This window comes from Camponotus vicinus, unplaced genomic scaffold (genome assembly GCF_025532165.1).
Source record: "Camponotus vicinus isolate PSW18456_S1 unplaced genomic scaffold, iyCamVici1.0 SCAF_14, whole genome shotgun sequence".
Lineage (NCBI taxonomy): Eukaryota > Metazoa > Arthropoda > Insecta > Hymenoptera > Formicidae > Camponotus > Camponotus vicinus.
In genome coordinates, this window is record NW_028141950.1 from 11,917,368 (window position 1) to 11,941,429 (window position 24,062).

Genomic DNA, 24,062 nt, shown 5'->3' on the forward strand with positions numbered 1-24,062 from the left:
CACTGCCGTTCTTGATCCGTTTGTTGCCGTCCTTGGCCCTGTTGGTAATCGCTTCTAAGTAGTCCGTAGCCTCGTTCACAGTCGTTTCTGACCCGTTCGTAGCCTCGTTGGCAATCGTTTCTGACCCGTTCGTAGCCGTTCCTGAGTTGTATACCGCCTCGTATGTAACCGTTCCTGACGTGTTCATAGTCTTGTTCGCAGCCGTCCTTGAGGTGTTCGTAGCCTCGTTCGAGGCCGTTTCCTCTTCGATTACTGCCACTCATTGTAGCTTGATAGCCGTTCGATAACCGTTTATAGTCGTTCGATAATTGTTTGTAGCCGTTCGATAACTGTTCGTAGCTGTTCGATAAGCCTTTGTAGATGTTCAATAATTGTACAATAGCCGCTCCTAAGCCGTTCACTACAGCTCATTACAGGTTGACAGCCGTTTCTGAATTAGTGTTAATCACACGTCGAAGCTCGTTTATCGCAGTCTACAAAGCTCGCACGTCCTTCTCGAACGCAGTAAGCTTCTCGTCTGATTCTTTCTGTTGATTCTTCAACGTTTTAACGCATTGTTCCACGTACAGTTTGTTGACTGCATCGGTATCGGCCTCAGGTTGCGCTACACGGTGAATCTTGCGCGACCTCGCGTCATAGTCCGTAACGACGCGACACAGTCGTTTTTCTTCGATCGAGAAACGTTGATAATAAACATTCTCAATAACAAGGCAACCGTCGACAAAATCAGAGAGGCGTATGGGCATGCGCGCCCATACGTCACGATCAGCTGATTGCCAATCAGCTGATGGAAAAAGGTTGCGCGCATGACAATTAAAGAATCGTCTACCTCAGACTTCATCGGCGGCCAATTACGCGCAGCGCCCTGAGGTCACCGCTAAATAATTAAATTTATTGGGCCACGTCTCAACGGGCCCAAGATTCCGCTCGCCTTATAACGGGCACCGCACGCGAGCAAGTCGAAGTCTCGCACTTTACGTTAAACCGCACTTTTCGCTCAACCGCTTCGCTAAACCGCTATTTCATTATTCGACCGCTTGCTCACTTGGACTTTCGCTATTTTTTTAGTTAATCGCTTTTCGGAAAACCGCTTCGATCAAACCGCTGTGAAAAAACCGCTCTGTAATCCGAAAGCAGATTAATTTTTCAGACTCTGTATATATATATTTTTTCTTAAATTATAATTGGTGTGTCGTGCAATAAAAAACTAAGAGACACACAGAGAACTAAGAGAACTAAGAGAAACACAAAAAAATTACGTGTCGTGGCTCGTCTTTATTAGTTAATTGTGTGGTGTTCTCCTGTAAAACTTTGTCGCATCGCGCCTTTCGTAACGACGCGTTCATCCGCGAACATTTTCTGGTCCTTCGAGCCGGATTATCATCCGCATCCGCAGTTCGTGGGTGAAATTCACGTGTGTCATCCAGTGCGCGACCTGAACAAAAAGACAATCAGTAAAAATGAGTGTCGACTTGAAGGCGTTGCTCGAAGCACAGAGCGACATCCACGGGCGAATGTCTCGCTCAGTGGACAATCTGCGCAAGATGGGCGTCTCGAATATCACCGCCGAAGCCATCCAAGCTCGCCTACACCTCCTCGAGACGCTGTGGAACAAGTTCGAGGCCCAGCATGAACTCATCAGGACAGCGCTGAAAGATAAATATCTCGAGAGTGAGTACGCAAAAGCTGACTTTATCGACATTGCGGAATCAACTTACGTAACACAGCGGAGCACGTTAGTCGGGTACGCGAACGGTGTCCTCCTGTAAAACTTTGTCGCATCGCGCCTTTCGTAACGACGCGTTCATCCGCGAACATCTATCAATGTCGAATCGTTTGTTACCGAGACGCATTTCATTCTCGTCGAAATAGACACTGTACACGTGATCGATCTCGTTTTTCTCGTCGCCACTAAGGAGAGCGCTCATATACTTTTGTCCCAGTGGTCCCAAGTGCTCTCGTAACACTTCTTGACCTTCCGACGTTTGTAACATGTTTCGAACGGATGTTTCGAGCGGGTTGTCCGTGGTTTCGAAAACATTTTCGATTGCGAGTGATTCGGGTATCGCGGGTTGTACGATTCTCGTTGTCGCTGACGGTGTAGAGGTTATCGGCGGTTCATCCAGTAAAGCATCCGATAGATCGGACGTACGCGGCGTAAACGATTCGCCTTCAATCGTTTCCTCTTTTTCGGTGTCGCATCCTCCTCCTCTTCCTCCTTGTACCGCTTGATGGGTAACGTTTTAATCTTCGCGTCAGCGTTACTCTCCGGTTCGTTTTTCACCGCGATTGAGCTAGAGTTGTCGGCGATCTTTTGTAGTGGCTCGATAATAGGCCCAAAATGGGTCTTGACCGCGATATCGTCGTCGATCTTATCGGTCTTCAAAGCGCGATGTTTCTTGCGAATCGATTCGCTCGTTTTCTCAATCTGCCTCGCAACCTTTTCACGCTCGCGAATATTATCGCTTCCAGCCATGTCGACAGAGTGTCGAGCGTTTCACTCCTCTCGACGGAAGCGACTAATCGTTTCACGGTATCGCGAACACGTTAAATCCTTTTCTGTATCGCCCATTCGTAGGCGAGCTGTCCTTATCTATCACTAGGAATCCATACTTTTGTTGCCAACAAGTACGACATAATTCACTGAAATCCTCGTACGACATGTCGGTATTCACGTGATCGTTGTACACGTGTTTCAAGTTGGTACCGTCCTGTTTAAACAAGATCAGCAGGTTCGCGTGGTCGCATATAAGATGTTTTGGTATTCTCGTGTACGTCTGACAGAGATAGAAGCAATCAACGTTCGAGTGACGACCCAATGACAAGTACTCTCTTATCGTATCTTGCTTGTCGCACGCCACGTCATCGAAGACGAAAATCGAGTTTGGACGTGCCTCGCTCGGTGGAATGACGTCACTGTTAATGGAGAACGTAAAGTAGCCGATTTCGTCGATCGGCGTCAACAAATTCTCCAGATATCGATATTTCGGCTGTTACAGCGACTTCGAGTACACGTACACGTTCTCGAAACGTACACCGTGCGGACTTTCCAATAGACTTATCAGAACGTTGGTTTTACCGCAATTCGAGGGGCCGCAAACGATCGCGCGTATAGTAGTCGGTAGCATCGTACTGTGTCTAAGCATCTCCGCGTTGTCCCTCATTGATCGTAATCTGTCATCGCAATTCGTCACGCGTATCGTCAAAGGTTGTCGTACGAACCGCATGTTTTCTCTTTCGAATCAATTTTGCGAATGATCGCGAGGGGGGGGGAAGACCTATTTATAGAGGTGTCTCGACTCGAAACCGTTCAGTATCCAAAATGTTTCTCCTTCTGTCGGATAAAAGAGACATTTTCCGGCTTACCGCTGAACAACCGCAGTATATCCCAAAGATTCTTTTACTGCAAAATTTTGGTGATTACGTGGAACGATTGTGGGACAAGCTTCCAGAATATATAAAGGCTGATTCTGAGGTTCAACAATATCGTTCGTGCATGCGACATTACAATCAGCCGTGGTAGCGAACGCACATCGATGGTCCGCCACCGTTAATAAAAGATTGCTACGAATGTCAGCGAGAATTGTGAGAGGCAGCGATCTCTTAAATCGTGCGATAAACGCGCTTCCGATCGAATTCCATATTCCCGGCTATCAGTTTTGCGGTCCAGGCACGCGGTTGCAGAAGCGATTAGCCAGAGGCGATCGAAGTATCAATCCATTGGACGCGGCGTGTCGTGAACACGATATAGCATACTCTCGGAGCAACGATCTCACCGAAAGACACGCGGCGGATAGGATAATCGCCGAGAAAGCGCGAAATCGCATCGGTGCGAGAGATTCGATTCTCCGTGAGAGAGCCGCCGCCACAGCTGTCTGGGCAGCGATGAAAGCCAAGACGAAGCTCGGTATGGGTTTGAAGAGGACGAAGACGAAGACGAAGAAAAAAATGGCGAAGAAACGGATACTTCCGGTAGCGAAACGCGGCGGCGTGTTGCCGATTCTACCAATGTTGGGTGCGCTCGGATCCCTGATCGGTGGAGCGGCGGGTGTAGCGAAGGCGGTGAACGACGGAAAAGCCGCGCAACGTCAGTTGCAAGAGATGCTACGTCACAATCACGCCATGGATTGGTCGCGGATTATATCTCGCTCCTTACAAATACGGACGAGGAGCCTCAATAAGAAGAAAAAAAAAAAACGTCAAGGAGACGCTAAAAATGCCGCAGGGCGCAACTACCAACGTATAATTGCTACAACTGGCAAAACGTGTGCGCATTCCATATTTTAGAGGTGTTTTCATGCGCGACTCTTTACCGATCGGTGGTATACAGGGCGATCCTGAAAAACGTTATGTCTTTAAAATGACGTATTCCTGACACCATTCTAAGACAATTTTTCCTTTACCAAAATTTGATTTGAAGCGTAGTTTTTGAATTATGAGCAAAAATAGTTAGTAAATCACGCGTCGGGTACAGAAGGCAGGCAGGAGCGGCGCGGCGTGCCGCGAGCGCGGGCGCAGCTGACCGCCCGACGGGTGATTATCACCGCATGAGTCGCTAACTATTTTATCTTATAACATAAAATTATGCTTTAAATAAAATTTTGGTAAAGAAGAAAATGTCTTAGAATTACGTCAGAAATACGTGTTCCTTAAAATAACGTTATTTTAATAATGAAAAGTTGTTCCGGATCGCCGGCCGTCCGACGTTGCAATCAGCTGATTGCTACACGCGATGTGTGTATGGCGGAGTGTGTGCGTAAGAGAGAGAGAGAAAGAGAGAGAGAGGGAGGGTAGGAGGGACAGACATTCATACACACGCACGCACTTTTTTTCTCGCTCTCTTTCTCTCTTTTACGCAACACTCATACACTCTCTCATTCAGTCTCTCACTCACACTCTCTCGGTCACTCACTCACTCACTCACCTGCTTACTCACTTGCTCACTCACCTTGTAGCAGCGTAGCGAATCTTCATGCTATGTATTGTTGTTATCTGCTGCACGGTTATGATTGCTAGAGATGCGCGACACATCGAAATTTTTTCGATTATTAGTCTCACACTCGATTGACACAATACAGATTACACGATAACGAGTTTACTGTTTATTCACTCACTATTGATTTATCGATACCAAAAATTACTTTCAAAGAAACGCAAATGCAAACAGCACATGACTCGACGCGAAGCGACGGACCGCGGAGACTGCGTGACCACAAGAGTTATGTTGCCAGAAACGCGACACGCGACGTAATTAAAATTACATTATTCTTGCGATTGACTTAAATCTTGCATCGTGAATGCAATAATTTCGAAAACGTAATAACGTACAACACATGCTTTTTAAAATAATAATTATTTATTATAATTAGAAATAGTTATTATTTATAATAAATAATTAATTTTTTAAGTATGTCATTATACGTTTCATGTTTTCTACCGCATTCGCAATGCGAAGGTTTTAGCCGATCGTTCGTCTTATCTCGCGTCAATCACGCGCCACGCGCAAGTCGTTTGTTAGATGTCGCGTGTCGCGTTTCTGGCAACATAACTCTTGTGGTCGCGCAGTCTCCGCGGTCCGTCGCTTCGCGTCGAGTCATGTGCTGTTTGCATTCGCGTTTCTTTGAAAGTAATTTTTGGTATCGATAAATCAATAGTGAGTGAATAAACAGTAAACTCGTTATCGTGTAATCTGTATTGTGTCAATCGAGTGTGAGACTAATAATCGAAAAAATTTCGATGTGTCGCGCATCTCTAGCAATCATAACCGTGCAGCAGATAACAACAATACATAGCATGAAGATTCGCTACGCTGCTACAAGGTGAGTGAGCAAGTGAGTAAGCAGGTGAGTGAGTGAGTGAGTGACCGAGAGAGTGTGAGTGAGAGACTGAATGAGAGAGTGTATGAGTGTTGCGTAAAAGAGAGAAAGAGAGCGAGAAAAAAAGTGCGTGCGTGTGTATGAATGTCTGTCCCTCCTACCCTCCCTCTCTCTCTCTTTCTCTCTCTCTCTCTTACGCACACACTCCGCCATACACACATCGCGTGTAGCAATCAGCTGATTGCAACGTCGGACGGCCGGCGATCCGGAACAACTTTTCATTATTAAAATAACGTTATTTTAAGGAACACGTATTTCTGACGTAATTCTAAGACATTTTCTTCTTTACCAAAATTTTATTTAAAGCATAATTTTATGTTATAAGATAAAATAGTTAGCGACTCATGCGGTGATAATCACCCATCGGGCGGTCAGCTGCGCCCGCGCTCGCGGCACGCCGCGCCGCTCCTGCCTGCCTTCTGTACCCGACGCGTGATTTACTATTTTTGCTCATAATTCAAAAACTACGCTTCAAATCAAATTTTGGTAAAGGAAAAATTGTCTTAGAATGGTGTCAGGAATACGTCATTTTAAAGACATAACGTTTTTCAGGATCGCCCTGTATATCGAAACGAGAGCGGTATCGTAAATTTGGATAGCGTCGAAGGACCGGGTACTCATTGGGTAGCGTACGCAAAGAGGGGAGATCGTGTCGTATATTTCGACAGTTTCGGCAATCTTCGACCACCGAATGAATTGGTGCGATATTTCGAACGAAACGTAACGAAGATACAGTACAATCACACACCTGTTCAAATTTACGATCAGAGCATCTGCGGACAATTGTGCTTGCAGTTTCTTCGAACGGTCGATGCGTGCGAATTTAAAGACTGATATTGCGCTATTTAATTCAGTATTCGTTAAACAGTTTTGCCGACATGTCTATGACATTCACGTTGACTGGGAAGAGTAGCGTTCTCCCGGCAAACTTCTTTCCCGCCGTAGATTTGGGCGACGATGAATACGAGCTCGGTCTAACGGATTTTGAGACTTATATCACACGATACCGAATGTGAATTCCTCGAATAATAAATTTTACTTTGGCAAAGACGACGCGGAAATTACGATTCCCGAGGAATCCTACGAGTTGCGAGATATACATGCATTTTTGAAATATGCAATTTCACGGAAACATCGCGATAAGAAACACATTGACGACGGTGACTATGAAGATGGAGAATATCCGATAGTGCTCCGCGCTAATTACAATATGATGAGGAGCGAGATCAGATGCGCATACAGAATAAACTTTAGCAAGCCCAACAACATTGGATCGCTGCTAGGATTCTCCAATCGTATTCTCGAGCCGCGAAAATGGTACGAATCGAACATGTCGATTAACATTATCAACGTGAATATTATCCGCGTAGAGTGTAACCTAACGTGACCGCGGGCGCATATAACAACGGCAAACTCGTTCATACGATACATGAATTTTCACCGAGGGTACCACCGGGATATAAGATATCGGAAACGCCGGCGCAGATCATTTACCTGCCGATCATCGCACGGAGCATTACGGATTTAACGTTACGCGTTGTCGACCAGAACGGACGATTGCTCGATTTTCGAGGAGAAGAGATCACCGTAAGATTACACGTACGACGGTTACGGCGATAACATACGTATGCGACGTATGAGATGCTCGTGTTGAACGGATCGAAAGACATGAGAGATAACGCAATCTTTACGAGGCCAGCGACAACAACAACAACGTCGACGTTCGCTAATATCCAATCATCCAAGAAAAAGAAACTCAGCGCATCGAACGTTGCGTTTTTACAATCTTTGGAATTCGCGGTACGAAACAGCTGAACGATGACCGACATCCTCAACATCGGTGACGAACCGATCTTCGACGATCGTATCGTCAAGATCGAGACTCACACGTACAACCCGTTCGCCAATAGAACGTTCGGATACAGTGACGAGATAAGAATACCCATACAACAACAAGATCTGTATACGTTGCCGTATGAGAGTTTCTTATACATCGAGGGAGAACTAACGAAAAACAGACGGAGCAGCTGATGTGGCACTGAGAAATAATTGCGTCGCATTCATGTTCGATGAGATTCGATCGAACTCGATGGCGTTGAGATCGATCGCAATAGAAACGTAGGAATAACTACTACGCTCAAAAACTATGTAACGGTATCATCCGATAGAAGCGTGATTATGAGGAACGCCGGCTGGGATGCGTCGACCAATGCGAATGGTCACTTCAATTTTTGCGTACCGCTCTACATGTTATTGGGATTTTGCGAGGATTACAAACGCGTGGTGATTAACGCTTGTCACGAATTGATCTTAATACGATCGCGCAACGACAACAATTGTCTGCTTGGAGATTCGACGCTGGAGCCTGCGATCAACATATTCAAGATACAATGGCGAATGCCACACGTGCTGTTGAGCGAGATCGAAAAACTGTCGATGCTGCGTGCTCTGGAAAGCGGACGATATCTCAGCATGGGTTTTCGCTCGTGGGATCTGTACGAGTATCCGCTATTGCAGCATACAACCAAGCATTCGTGGGCCATTAAGACCGCGACTCAGCTGGAGAAACCACGCTACGTTGTCTTCGCTCTGCAAACAGGCCGGAAGAATGTTATGTCTGAGGATATGAGTCGATTCGACGACTGCAAATTGGTCAACGTGAAACTCTATCTGAACTCGGAATGTTATCCGTACGATGATATGAATCTGGATTTCGATAAAAACAGATGGTCCATTCTGTACAATACGTACACGCGCTTCTGCAAGAATTATTACGGATACGAGTATCTCGAGCCGAGTCTCACCGTCTCGATGTTTCTACGTAACGGTCCGTTCGTGATTATCGATTGTTCTCGACAAAACGAATCGGTCAAGAGCGCAACCGTGGATGTGAGATTGGAATTCGAATGTAAGGAGAACGTGCCGACGAATACCACTGCGTACTGTCTCATCATACACGATCGCGTGATCCAGTACAATCCGTTGACCAACGTTGTACGCAAAATCATCTAAGTGTTCGCGACACAAGAGAGAGGGGAAGAGGAGCAGGATATAAATCAAAGTGTTGCGAGGCGTTGGTTTTAGAGTGTCGTCATTTCTCTCGACGAGAGATCTCGTCATGTCCGTACCAACGTTTGTGGATCTGCAAGGATTTATTGTCGGGAGAAATTTTGTCGTGAAGGAAGCTGCGATACTGAGAAAGGGATATGTTCTCTCGCATTACTTTTTCGCAAGTCCCGTACCGTGGAGCGTGCTTACAAAATCTGAGCGATGTCAAGTCTCATGGGTGATTAGAAATCATCACGGATTACATTGGGAAGACGGAAACGTTCCGTATGGCTTGGCTCAGCGTGTAATTACAACAGCTGTCGTTGGTACGATACACAAAGAAGAAGAAGAAGAATCGTCTGTCGTGTACGTTAAAGGACTTGAAAAGCGAAAATGGCTGACCGATATACTAGACGATGCGGGAAACGGCTATATTATTGAAACCTTGGATGTAGATTACGAAGATATTGATTCTCTAAATAAATTAGATATTACCAATAGTATGCGATGTGGAAAACATGTTAAGAATTGCGCATTACAAAATGTATTCAAAATATTTAACTGGTGGTCGCAACGCTAAAAAGAATTGCAAGAAAAATAAAATATGTAAACATTAATATGTGTTATCTCTTATTTCCCCACCCTAATCCTTCATTGCGTTTCTAAGAATTCTTTTGTCCGAGCGCCGTCTCCCCCTTCTCCTAAATTTCAGTGCGTTAGAAGCATTGATCCCCCACCACATTATATTTTTGGAAAATGAGCGTCACGTATACTCGGTTAATTCCTGTACGATCAGTGTCGCGTTAACCGTTCGTGGTTCACTTTTCATAACCCCCCAGAGAAATGTACTACGTTGAAAGAAGCAGCAGCAGCAGCAGCGGCGTCGGAAGACGCGTGAATAATTATGTACCGAGTCGTGATAAAACTCCATCGTTTGAGAACAAATGTGACGAGTAAGTTTCGTTTAACTTCTTTCTATTATTATATTTTTTACAAATTGTATTATTATTACTATTATTTAATTTTAATTTTTCCCGTAGTATTTCGTTGGAGCGTCGTGCGGTTCGTATACTAGGTAGACGATACGCATTGACAGCTACGGAATTCAAATTCCTCGAAATTGGTATCAACGTGGGTCCGCCGAGTTACGTGGAGATTGCCATAGGAGATCATCGGGGAAAGGAACTGATATTATCTCTCGAAACGTGGAAGGGACTCTGCGAGCAACGTCATAATATTCTAAATCTCCTTCGGAACGGCTCTCAAGACATCTACAATTTTATAAGCGTTGGACCGCTAACAGTGAGAGTTCATACGATTAACGACGCTAAACTCATAAGTCTCGAATCTTCAGACGTACGCATGATGATGGTCGAATCGACGTTACATCGTATGTTCGATCTCGATGGTTGCATCGATGTAACTTTTGATCGATTGGATAAAATTATCGAAATAGTTGATGTCAAATTTACGCAATTCTCCAATATCGCGTCCACTGTAACGGATCCGAAAGAAGTATCGAATGTAATACGCGCGAGTGACGCTTTCAAGCATCAACTCGTCGATTGCGAGCTGGCAGCTTTAGTTTTTAGTCCACATAGTACGTAAGAAAAATATGTATAAAAAGAAGAATAAAGAGTTTCAAGTTTACTAAATCATGATGTAATTTCTTCGCACGTATTCCCACCCGCCCAATTCTCTTCAAAGAAATACCGCTGTTTATATTGTTTATAAATTCGCGCGACGCGTAATTCAATGCGAAAGATAAGGATATGTCGAACGGAAAAAAAATCTAGAATTACTTTTACTGGGGGTGAGGGGGTGTACTGCGAGAGCGCAAAGCAGCCGAACATCAGCGCTGATGCGTTGCATTCCTTCCGAGAAAAAATATGGAAGATGATTCTGGAACGCCATTTGTTTATATTGTTTATAAATTCGCGCGACGAGTAATTCAATGAGAGAGAGATAAGAATACGTCCAACGGAAAAAATCTAAAATTACTTATATTGGAGTGAGGGGGGTGAGGGGTGAGGGGGGTGTACCGGGGAGAGCTATTTTGTTTGCGAAAACATGTCCCGACGCGTTAGGGTATGTAATACAATATTGCTTGATAAAATACCGCTGTTTATATTGTTTATCACACACAACCGGGTATGTAATATAATATTACTTATATTTGCGATAAAACATCCAACACCCGCCCCGCAGCCCCCGCGCCTCCGAAATCCCCCTCGCGCCTCATCCCCCCTGAGAGGACCTGAGTTAGAACTCTCCTAGTACCTACTCTGCGAATTACGCAAGGCCATCGAGAAAGGTTATCTCGTAATGTCGGTAAGCGAAATTTGGCAATATAGAATTAGCCAATACGATCGTGCGTCGCGGCAAGGTGGATTGTTCGCCGAATATATTAATACGTTTTTACAGCTTAAACAGGAAGCCAGTGGTTGGCCGAGCGAATGCGGGGAAAACGACGATGAGGCAAAAGAGCGATACTTGAAGGAATATGAAAAAACTGAGGGTATCGTTCTTGATAAGCGAAACATCGCGCGGAATCCCGGTTTACGCTCGGTTGCGAAACTGTGCTTAAATTCATTCTGGGGAAAATTCGGCCAACGATCCAATTTGCCGACTACCGAAATCGTAAAAACAACAACGTTTCGCGACATTATTAACGAGCACCGAATACGAGATAACCGACATATTACCCGTGAATGACGAGGTAATGTATGTTTCGTGGCGACTGCGACAAGAGGCTCTCGTTCCCTCGCCGATAACAAACGTCGTGATAGCAGCGTATACGACTGCACTAGCGCGTTTAAAATTGTACGAGTACCTAGAACGTTTAGATCGTCGTATATTATATTATGATACGGATTCGTGTATTTTTATAAGCACCGGTGATTCGAACGAATACGTGCCGCCTACGGGAAATTTTCTAGGCGACATGACGGATGAACTCGAAAGCTACGGCCGTGGTAGCTATATCGAGGCGTTCGTGTCCGGGGGGCCGAAATTTTACGCCTACATCGTGCGAACACCGGAGGGTAATACTCACGAAACTTGTAAAGTTAAGGGTATTACTCTCAATTACGAGAACTCGCGACGAATTAATTTTAATGCTATAAAAATGCTACTATTAGCGAGAGAAAAAGACACAAGAAAACGAAGAAGAAGAAAATAACGAAACTTCGATAAATCTACGCTTTAATGCGATTCGACGTACGGCGTTTCATGAAATTGTTACGCGAAGTGAAACAAAAATATGTGCGCCGGTATTAGTAAAGCGTAAATTTATCAATAACAGATATTCGCTACCGTACGGATATGCGACGGTATAACAATATTCTTATTTCTTGTGCGTCTTTTCTTTTTTTAAATAAAAGTCGCGCATTTTCCGATTTTATTTTAAAAAATAGAATTATAAATATTGTAAGTAGCATAAGAAAAAATGTAAAATTTATAACAATATAAATATAATTCTTCTTTGTATATATTTCTGTATATTAATAATAAGCAAAAATTGTATAAAAAATGCCTGGTTTTGAAAAATATTAATAAATGTGAAATTTTTTTATCTTAATTCGTGTTTAATACTTTTAGCTTTTCCCTTCTTCCTTTATAACACCTCCGCCTCGCGTTCAATCATCCGCATGTTCATCTTTTTACCTCTGTAGTGCAATGTAGTCTAATTATAATAATTATTGTCTCCTGCTGAGATGCTTTGTCTTTTTTTTCCGATAAAGCGTGTCATGAACCGTTCGAGAGGAGGGGCTTGTTTCGATATTCCATAGCGGGCCCCGAGACGGAGTGGGGAGGTAAGGATTGTTTCCTCGAGACATATACCGCCGGCTACCTTCCGAAAGTCGGTAGGTGGGGGGTTCGTTCTGCCAAGACGTAGCGAGACTAAGGGCTAGGTAACGGGAATTTGACTCGGAACCCTGTACAGGTGGGGCAGAGCTGGAGTGGGAGGAGGTTTGCTTTTTCGAGTCTAGTATCGTGGAGGTAGGGAAATAAAAATTTGATAAATCCCCGACATAGGGGGCGTCGACCAATCACAGCTCTGGGCCACTATGGTGCGAGCCAATCAAACTCTGGGCCACTATGGTGCAAGCCAATCAAACTCTGGGCCACTATGGTGCAAGCCAATCAAAATCGAGACTTCGGGAGGCGGGGTATTGTTTCCACCAATCAGAACGCCTCCCTCCACTTCAGCCGGTCATGCCCACGGCGCCAGGGGCCGAGTGGTGGGGGTTTGTTTTGACGCATCATAGTGGCCCATATCTACTCAAGATTACAAAATCGGTGACTTTGTTTATTTATTAAAAATGACTAAGAAACACAAGTTTGACGACGAGTATACCGGACCATACGAAATCATAGAATTATTAGACAATAATAATATAAAAATTTTAATTGCGCAAAATAAGACGAAAATAACACATAAATCGTACAAAACCTGCTCAAATTACAGACCCGGGATGACCAAGAACGAATACACTATAACGCCGTTAAGAGATAACCCTGGGATATTCTACGAAACAATCGGTGAATTACGCACGACTAAGATCTATTGGAAAATAATTACTTATATAGATATAACTGATATTTTTGGCATCTTAGGAAAAATTCAGAAGAAAATAGAATTAACCATACAACAATGTGATAACATTTCAGAAATATGCGTAGCACAAAAACAACTCGTCCTATTACTTGCAAAATTACATAAAATCGTCCAATATCAAAACCACATTCGCAAGCTTATCGGAGACCATCGAATAAAAAGAGCACCTTTTGAATTTATTGGACAAATCAGTAAAGCATTATTCGGGACAATGACAACCGAAGACGCTTATCATATCAACTCTGCCATACAGCATGTAGAAAATAGAACCAATGACCTTGCTTCATTGTTGATTAATCAAACATCTGCAACGCGAATTCATTTCGGAGAACTATACGAAGCTACTTCGAAGATACAAATGAGATTATCTAATCTTAGTCAGCATGTAAGGGATAATATCAGCAAAATAAAAGAACAACTTATTCGAAACAATATCCACTGGCAATTCGAGGAAATAATCGAAAGTATTGACCATGCTTTAATAGAACACGAAATAGATCTAAATATTTTAATAGATGGTATCCTTTTTGGAAAGCAAGGACTAATACATCCAAGAATGATATCCCCACAACATTTAATTCAAAATCTCAAACTCATAAGAGAACAAATACCGTACGTAGAATTTCCTATTTCAATTAACGAAGGAGAAATAGACAAATTAATAAAAATATCACATTTACAAGTCGCCTATGCTCACAATCGTTTAATTTATATTTTACACATACCATTGCTCACATCAGGAAAATATACTTTATACAGACCGATACCATTACCAGTAAAACAAGAATTCGATGCAACAAAATTCGCCATCATTGAACCTAACGTAGAATATATCGGGCTGAATGAAAACGCTGATAATTTTTATCTATTTCAAGGAAGAGAGCTAGAAGAATGCATCGCACATGATGCAACTTTTATCTGCCCAACGACCTTCCCTTTAAATAAATTGCGAGAAACGCCTAATTGCAACGTAGAACTTCTTTTAAATCACCGAATAAAACCAAATTATTGTAAAATAATAATGAAAGAATTAAAAAGTATTTATTGGAAAACTCTTACAACCACCGGAACTTGGATTTATTCGACCCCGACGGAAGAGACTATATAAATAGAATGTCCGAATTATGTGAAGCAAGTCATGATCAGTAATTCTGGAATCATTACAATACAACGTGGCTGTAAAATTAATACGAGGACCACTGCTATAACTCATCCATCTGTACACGAAATAAAAGTCTTGCAATATTATGCGCCTATCAGCAATCTCAGCATATTAAATTTATATCAACCTACATATGAAAAATATATTGTCGAATTGAAAGAAGCTGCACATGAATTATGGCAATTGAATAATAGCCAAATAGAAGCTACATTCGATGACATCATTAGGAAAGCTGAACAAATAAAAAATAGAAAAACGCAGCAATGGAGAACTACTGCTCATTATACTTTATTTTATGTTACCGGACTTCTTAGTACTCTCTTCACTATCGCTTATTTTTTCCTGCTAAGTCCTTGGTGCACGTGCATCATAGAACAGCTAAGCAAGAGACAAGAGAATAACTCACCCATGAGGAATCTAGGACAAAGAGATATGCACCCTATAAATATTAGCAAAGAACCGCCCCGCGTTCAGTCAAATACGACCAGTGTGTATGAAAGTAGTTCTGACAGACAACAATAAGAATCAAAAGCATTTCATATGGGTGAATATCAATCCCGGCAAAGACTTGTACGATTCATACAAGCCTCAATGGACATGGCAGAAGGTATTTATGATGGAATATCTTTAATATATCTTGTAATTAAGATCTTCCTCATAAATTCAGACTCAGTCACTACCGAGCCGACGGATCCTGAAGTTTATAGTAGATCCGAGCAACCACCTATGCAAAGGGGACGTATCTACGATCATCCAAGGCCAACTCCTTGTCCCGTGCCTGCGACAGACGATATCAGGGAAATACTAGACGATCTTGTGGCATACGAGCAACAGAGAACGAGTCTACAAGATAACAATGCGCGGATCACATTATCCTACGATACTTTTGGCACGCCGACAATGACAACGACCATTACAACGAGTGATCCAATATCAATGGTAACAGTAAGTGGATCAACCCGCATATCTACTTCGCAATTTCCATCACCGTGCTTCTTCCAGCATCCGTGCCCGAATCGCAAGTTCCGAGGACACACCAGCATAGGACCGTAGGAATAACCGCGCCGATTCCCCAAGGTTCACCCCCTGTAACGCCCTTGCAAAGTGTGCGACCTCTTGTATATTATCGAGATTATTTAAATCCAGACGCGGCACAAGCGTATCATTTCATTTGTCAATCCGCGTGGTATATTCAAGTGAGTGCAACCACAATTTATTGCGATAGTTGTGCTACAGCCGAACATATCTTTTGCGAACGACAAGTATCACCAGTGTGGCGACACTTACACATAATTTCTCGACACTTTCAAAATACAACATTACACTGCGGGCGATGCTATAATTTATTACTTCGTACTCGCAGAGCCATCGATTGTTTTCATTGCAGACAACATATCATGGACAATATCCATCGCGTAAATCATTTAGTAACACAAATTTTGTGCGACGTAACAATTTTCCCGTAACTATATATGTATTCAACTATATATATATAGTAGGTATACAGGGCCGGTTCTAACCCAAGGGCTCCGAGGGGGGGTGAGGGGCGAGGGGGAACCGCGGCGGGGGGGACGTCACGCGGGGGGGTGACGTCACGCGGGGGGTGACGTCACGTGCGAGGGGGTGACGTCACGTGCGGGGGGGTGACGTCACGCGGGGGGTGACGTCACGTGCGGGGGGGTGACGTTACGTGCGGGGGGTGACGTCACGCGGGGGGGTGGCGTCACGTGCAGGGAAGGGGGATGACGTCACGTGGGGAGGGTGACGTCACGTGCGGGGAAGGGGGATCCGCGGCGCGAGCGATGGACGAGGGGGTCCGCGAGGAGAAGGGGGATCCGCGGAAAGAAGACGGTGGTGTGAGAAGGATAGCTCTAGTTGTGAGAAAAGGACAGTGCTAAGTGTGTGAAGAGGACAGTGTGACAAGGATGACATCAATATATGACAAGGATGGCATCAACGTGGAACAAGGACGACACATTGTAAGATGCTGCATAGGTGGGAGAAGGACGACGCAAAGGTAAGTGAGTGAGTGATAGCGACGAGCATATGAAAGAGAGAACGATAATATCGCGAACAACGTGTACGAAAGAGAACGATAATAGCGCAAGAACAACGCGTGCAAGAGAGAACGATAGCGCGAAGAGGACGCATACGAAAGAGAACTATAATATCGCGAGACTTAGAACGATAATAGTGCGAGAACAACGCGTGCGAGAAAGCGAGAGAGCGTGAGAACAACGCGTGCGAGAGAGAACAAAGATATCGCGAGACTTACAACTAGCGCAAAAGAGATAGAGATGTCAAAGGATGGGAGCGCAAGGAGAGGCGCGTAAATAAATACATTTTTTTTCAATTGAAATATAAAAATTTATTTTAAAATGTGTGTAATACAATTTTGTGTGTGTGTGTGTATGTGTGTGTGTGTATGCTTAATATATAATAATAAAAGATAAAATTTAAAAAATATAATAAATATAATAATAATAATAATAATAAAATAAAAATTTAAAATATAAAAAAGATATATAAGGGGGAGGGTAATGCGCCGGGCTAAGGGGGAGGCCGCTCCTGCAACAGAAAAAAGGATGCTGCGATATTACGATAAGATTTATAAAAAAGAAAAAAAACACTTACATCTGTCAATCAATTCCTGTTCCTCTTCTTCCTGTTCCTCCTCCTCATGCTCCTGCTCCTGCACCTCTTCCTGGATCCATTCTTCCTCTTCTATTTCATCGTAGGGCTCTTCCCCGAAGAGCCGCCGTAGGTCGAAAATATCTTCGACCTGGCGACTCTCCGGGGTGTCGCCCCACATATGGGAGAAGTCCTCCCTCTCGGCCCGGCGCACCACCCGCACCCACTGACGGTGCTCAATATTCATAAAGCCTGGAATCACCACATCATCCTGGAACTACATAAAAATATAATTAAATACATAATTTTTCTTCACAAAATAATCACAAAAAAACGATACTTACATTCCACGTAAAAGTCATGTTTAACACGACGATGCACAGGATGTCTAACAATTTCATTTTCCAATCTTTATAAATTGATAGTACGCGATCCATTGTTATATTGTTATTTAAAAACAAACTCGTGACACACTTTACTCATGCACTGTAAGATACTTTGTGACGAGGCAACGAGGTCTCGGCACGAGATTTTATAGTAGAGATGTGGCATTATCACCATATCAAAAACGCGTCGTAAGACAAAAGTACGGTCCCATGAAACTCAGCATGGTATATAATATAATATTAATATTATCATATCGCAACTTTGTGAGGAGACTGTCGTCTCGGTACGAAACTTTAGAATAGGAACATATCATTATCGCTTTACCAAAAACGCGTCGTAAGACAAAAGTATGCATGTTCCCATGCAACTTAGCATGATATAATATAACATTATAATATAATGTCAACCCTGATCGAACGCCCATCGAACGGCTATCGAACGGTAATTGAACGCCCGTCGAACGGAAATGAACGGTCATCGAACGCCCATCGAACGGCTATCGAACGGTAATTGAACGCCCGTCGAACGGAAACGAACGTCCGTCAAACGGTCATCGAACGGTAATTGAACGACCGTCGAACGGAAACGAACGCCCGTCGAACGGCAATTGAACGGCTATCGAACGGTCATCGAACGGAAACGAACGACTGTCGAACGCAAACGAACGCTCGTCGAACGGTCATCGAACGGAAATGAACGACCGTCAAACGGCTATCGAACGGTAATTGAACGGTCATCGAACGGAAATGAACGACCGTCGAACGGTCATCGAACGGTAATTGAACGGTCATCGAACGGAAATGAACGACCGTCGAACGGTCATCGAACGGTAATTGAACGGTTATCGAACGGAAATGAACGGTCATCAAACGCCCGTCGAACGGAAACGAACGGTTATCGAACGGAAACGAACGGTCATCAAACGCCCGTCGAACGAAAACGAACACCCGTCGAACGGCAATTGAACGGTAATTGAACGGTCATCGAACGGAAACGAACGACTGTCGAACGCAAACGAACGGTTATCGAACGGAAACGAACGGTTATCGAACGGAAATGAACGGTCATCAAACGCCCGTCGAACGGAAACGAACGCTCGTCGAACGGGAATGAACACCCGTCGAACGGAAACGAACGCTTGTCGAACGCCCGTCGAACGGAAACGAACGGTTATCGAACGGAAATGAACGGTCATCAAACGCCCGTCGAACGGAAACGAACGCTCGTCGAACGGGAATGAACACCCGTCGAACGGAAACGAACGCTCGTCGAACGCCCGTCGAACGGAAACGAACGGTTATCGAACGGAAATGAACGGTCATCAAACGCCCGTCGAACGGAAACGAACGCTCGTCGAACGGGAATGAACGGTCATCGAATGGCAATTGAACGGTCATCGAACGACAATTGAACGCTCGTCGACCGGAAATGAACGGCTGTCGAACGGAAACAAACGCTCATCGAATGGTCATCGAATGTAAAACTATATTCAATTATCAAATATTTAAATGTTTTATCATGTACCACAATATAGTATCGAAATACAATATCTGCGGCCGCTGTGTCACGTACGGAAACACGATACTGCACACGTACATAGATAGAGATGAGGAAAGAAAGGAGAGAATAAGAAAGACGATAAAAGTATATTGCATCATCAATTTATTATAAATATGGATTCGATGAATCATTATCATGATGTTTCAACCACCAATTATAAATCTTAAATACATTTTGTAAAACACAATATGTAAAGCACAATTTTTTACATGATTTTCACAACGTACAGTATTCTTAATATCTAACTTATTTAAAGAAGCTACATCATCATAGTCTGCATCCAAAGTTTCGATAATCACATCGTTTCTCGCATCATTGTCCAGTATATCGGCTAACCATTGCCGTTTTTCGTGTCCTTTAACGTACACGAGAGGTGACGCATCATCATCCTCCCCCGTTGCACCCATCACCGCCGTCGTAATTAAACGTTTCGATTTCCAATATGAAACGTGTCCATCATTCCACGATAATCCATGGTGATTTTTCATCAGCCATAAAACCTGACATCTCTCAGATTTTGTGAGCATCTGCCATGGTTCGGGACATGTAAAAATGTAATGAGAAAGTACGGATCCCTTTCTCAGAACCGCAGCTTCCTTCACGACAAAATTTTTCCCAACGATAAATCCTTGTAGATCCACAAACGTTGGCGGAGCCATGATGACAAGATCCGATCGCAGACTGATGTCGATCGTCAAACATCTCAATCTTCTATATTTTTCTTCATATGCAACGGAGGGGATATTTGCTGACTTATGTAATTTTGCGGACTACATTGGTCAATGGATTATATTCGACAACCCGATCGTGCAAGATGAGACAATAGGCGGTAGTATTCGCCGGTATATTTTCCCTGCATTCAAACTCTATTCTCATGTCCACGGTAGCAGTTTTGACAGACTCGTTTTGTCGCGAGCAATCAATGACCGCGAGAGGACCGCAATGTAGAAACTTTGAAATGGTTAATAGCGTGGTGCTGTTATCGCATCCGTAATAAGATTTGCGAAAACGAGAGTACATGTCGAATAGGACGGCGAATCTATTTTTTTCAAAATCTAAATTTAAATCATCGTAGGGATAAAATTTCGAATTTAAATAGAGTTTAACGTTGGTCAATTTGCAGTCGTCGAACAATGTAACATCTTGTGGCACTGAATTCTTTTTACCAGTTTGCAGTGCAAAGATCACGTATCGTGGTTTTTCTAGCTGGGCAGCTTTCACGGTCCAGGAATGCTTAGTCGTGCTATGCAGCAGAGGAAATTCGTATAGATCCCAAGATCGGAAACTCATGTTCAAGTATCGTCCGGTTTCCAACATTCGCAACATCGACAATTTATTAATCTCATTCAATATTACATGAGGCATACGCCACTGTATCTTGAGTAATTCAATCTCTGCTTCCGATGATGGATGTCCGAATAGACAATTATTATCGTTGCGCGAACGTATCAAAATCAATTCGTGACGAGCGTTAATCACAACGCGTTTATAATCTTCGCAAAATCCCAGCAACATGTTGAGCGGTACGCAATAGTTGAAATAATTTTTGTCACCGTTGTAGGTCAAATCCCACGCAGCGTTCTTCAAGTTTATACTTTTCTGGTGCGTGAGAGAGACATAATTTTTGAGCATCGAAGTTATTCCAACATTTCTGTTGCGATCAATCTCTACTCCATCGAGTTCGTATCGAAGCTCATCAAACATGAATGCGGCGCAATTGTTTCCCAATACAACCTTCATTTCGTCATTCGCTTTACGCACATTAAACCTTCCCTCGATGTAAAGAAAGCTTTCACACGGTAACGTGTACAAATCCTGATGTTGTATAGGTATTCGTATCTCGTCGCTGTATCCAAGCGTCGTATTGGCGTACGGATTGTATGTATGAGTCTCAATCTTGACGATGCGATCGTCAAAGACTGGCTCACCTCCGATATTCAAAATATCAATCATTCTTTTCGTACGATGAATCCCAATGATTTTAAAAATTCACGATTCAACGCGCTCAGCTTCTTCTTAACGGCTATCTTATTATTGTCACCCGATACCGCAACAGTAATGTTCCTCGTAAAAGTATTGTCTCTCGCGTGCCCCGTTTCGTTCAGCACGAGCATGCTATGTTTGTCGCCGCCGTATATGCAATCTTACGGTAATTTCCTCTCCTCGAAAATCGAGCAATCGATCTCTTTGATCCACAATACGTATCGTTAAATCCGTAATGCTCCGTACGATGATCGGCAGATAAATGATCTGTGCCGGCGTTTCCGATATCTTATATCCTGGCGGTACGCTCGGTGAAAATTCATGTATCGTGTGTACGCGCATGCCATTGCTGTACGCACTAGTAGTAACGTTACATTCTATACGAATAATATTTATGTTTATATATTAACCGGTTCGTCCGATTCGTACCACTTGCGAGGTTGCAATATACGATTCGACGAGAATCCAAGCAAGGGTCCTACATTGTCGGGTTTGGTAAAGTTTATTGTGTAGGCGCATTTGATTTCGCTCTTTAGCGTGCTATGATTGGCGCGGAGCACTATTGGATATTCCTCATCATAATCGTTTTCAACATCTCTGGAAAGGTGTTCATCTTGCAAAATTGCGCGTTTGAGATAGTCATTTATAGCGTGCAATTCGTACGATCCTTCGGGAATCGTAATTTCCTTGTCATCTTTGCCAAAGTAAAATTTATTATTCGAAAAATTTATGTTCGGAATCGTATGATAAGTTTCAAAATCAGTTAATCCGAGCTCGTAATCGGCATCGGTCAAATCTATAGCGGGAAAATAGCTTACAACGAGAACGCTGCTTCTGCCAGTCAACGTAAGTGTCAGTGACATGTCGAACGAATACTGAGTCGTGACGATGGATTGTCAGGCTTTAAATTGATCGTCGACTGTTTGAAGAAATTTTAAACACAACTGTCCACAAATGCTCTGATTGTAACTTTGATAAGATGCGTAATTGTATTCAATTTTCACTCGTCCGAAATATCGCACAAGTTCCTTTGGTGGTCGAAGATTTCCAAAACTGTCGAAATATACGACACGATCTCCCCTCTTTGCTTACGCTACCCAATGAGTATCGGGACCATCAACGTCATCCAAATTGACGATACTGCTCTCGTTTCGTCGTACACCGCTTATCGGTAAATTATTGCGCATGAAAACACCTCTAAAGAAAGATATGTGCATACGTTTCGCCAATTGCTCCAATTGCACGTTAGTTGTAGCATAGGCATTTTTAATGTCTTTTCGACATTTTTTTTTCTCTTAGACTTTGTTGAGAATCCCTGTCCACGCTTGTACGGAGCGAGATAAAGTCCGCGACCTTCCATAGCGCGATTGTGACGCTGCAACTCTTCCAGCTGACGTTGCGCCGCCTTGCTATCGTTTACCGCCTTTGCGATTCCCGCCGCACCGCCGGCCAAAGAACCGACAACTCCCAACAACGGTAAAAGTGGTAAAATACCACCGCGTTTCGCTACTGGAAGTATTCGTTTTTTCCTCCTCTTTGTCGTCGATGGCTTTTTCATCCTCATGCCGAGTTTTGTCTTTGTCTTCATTGCCGCCCAAACAGTCGTAACGGCTGCTCTTTCGCCAAGAGTCGAATCCCTCGCGGTAATGCGTTCTCGCGCTCTTGCAGCTAGTATGCGATCCGCGACGTGTCGTTGACCGAGGTCGTTGCTTCGCGAGTAAGCAATGTCGTGCTCGCGACAAGCGGCGTCCAATGGATTGATACCTCGATCGCCTCTAGCCAATCGTTTCTCTAATCGAGTTCCCGGGCCGCAAAACTGATAACCGGGAATATGTAATTCGATGGGAAGCGTGTTTATCGCACGATTTAAGAGACCGCTACCTCTTACGATTTTCGCTGACATTCGTAGCAATCTTTTATTAACGGTGGCGGACCGTCGATGTGCGTTCGCTGCCACGGCTGATTGTAATATCGCATGCACGAACGATATTGTCGAACCTCCGAATCAGCCTTTATATATTCTGGAAGCTTGTCCCACAATCGTTCCACGTAATCACCAAAATTTTGCAGTAAAACAATCTTTGGGATATACTGCAGTTGTTCAGCGGTAAGCCAGAGAATGTCTCTGTTATTCGACAGAAGGAGAAACATTTTTGATACTGAGCGGTTTCGAGTTGAGACACCTCTATAAATAGGTCTCCCCCTCGTGATCATTCGCAAAATTGATTCGAAAGAGAAAACATGCGGTTCGTGCGACAAGCGCGGATAATCATAGTATCAAATTTCGACGATCGACTAATATCGGAGAAAAAAGTACGCAAGCATGGAAACATGCTACCGACTACTATACGCGGTATCGTTTGCGGCCCTTCAAACTGCGGTAAGACAAACGTGTTGATTAGTTTGATAGAAAGTCCGTATGGTGTACGTTTCGAGAACGTGTACGTATACTCTAAATCGCTTCAACAACCGAAATATAGATACTTGGAAAATTTATTAGCACCTAGAGACGAAATTGGTTATTTTACATTCTCTAATAACAGCGATGTCATTCCACCGAGCGAGGCGCTTCCGAATTCCATCTTTATCTTTGATGACGTGGCATGCGACAAGCAAGATACGATAAGAGAGTACTTTGCAATGGGTCGACACTCGAGCGTCGACTGTTTCTATCTTTTTCAAATGTACGCCAAGATACCTAAGCATCTTATACGCGACAATGCGAATCTTTTGATTTTATTTAAACAAGACGGCACAAACTTGAAACATGTGTACAACGATCATGTAAATACCG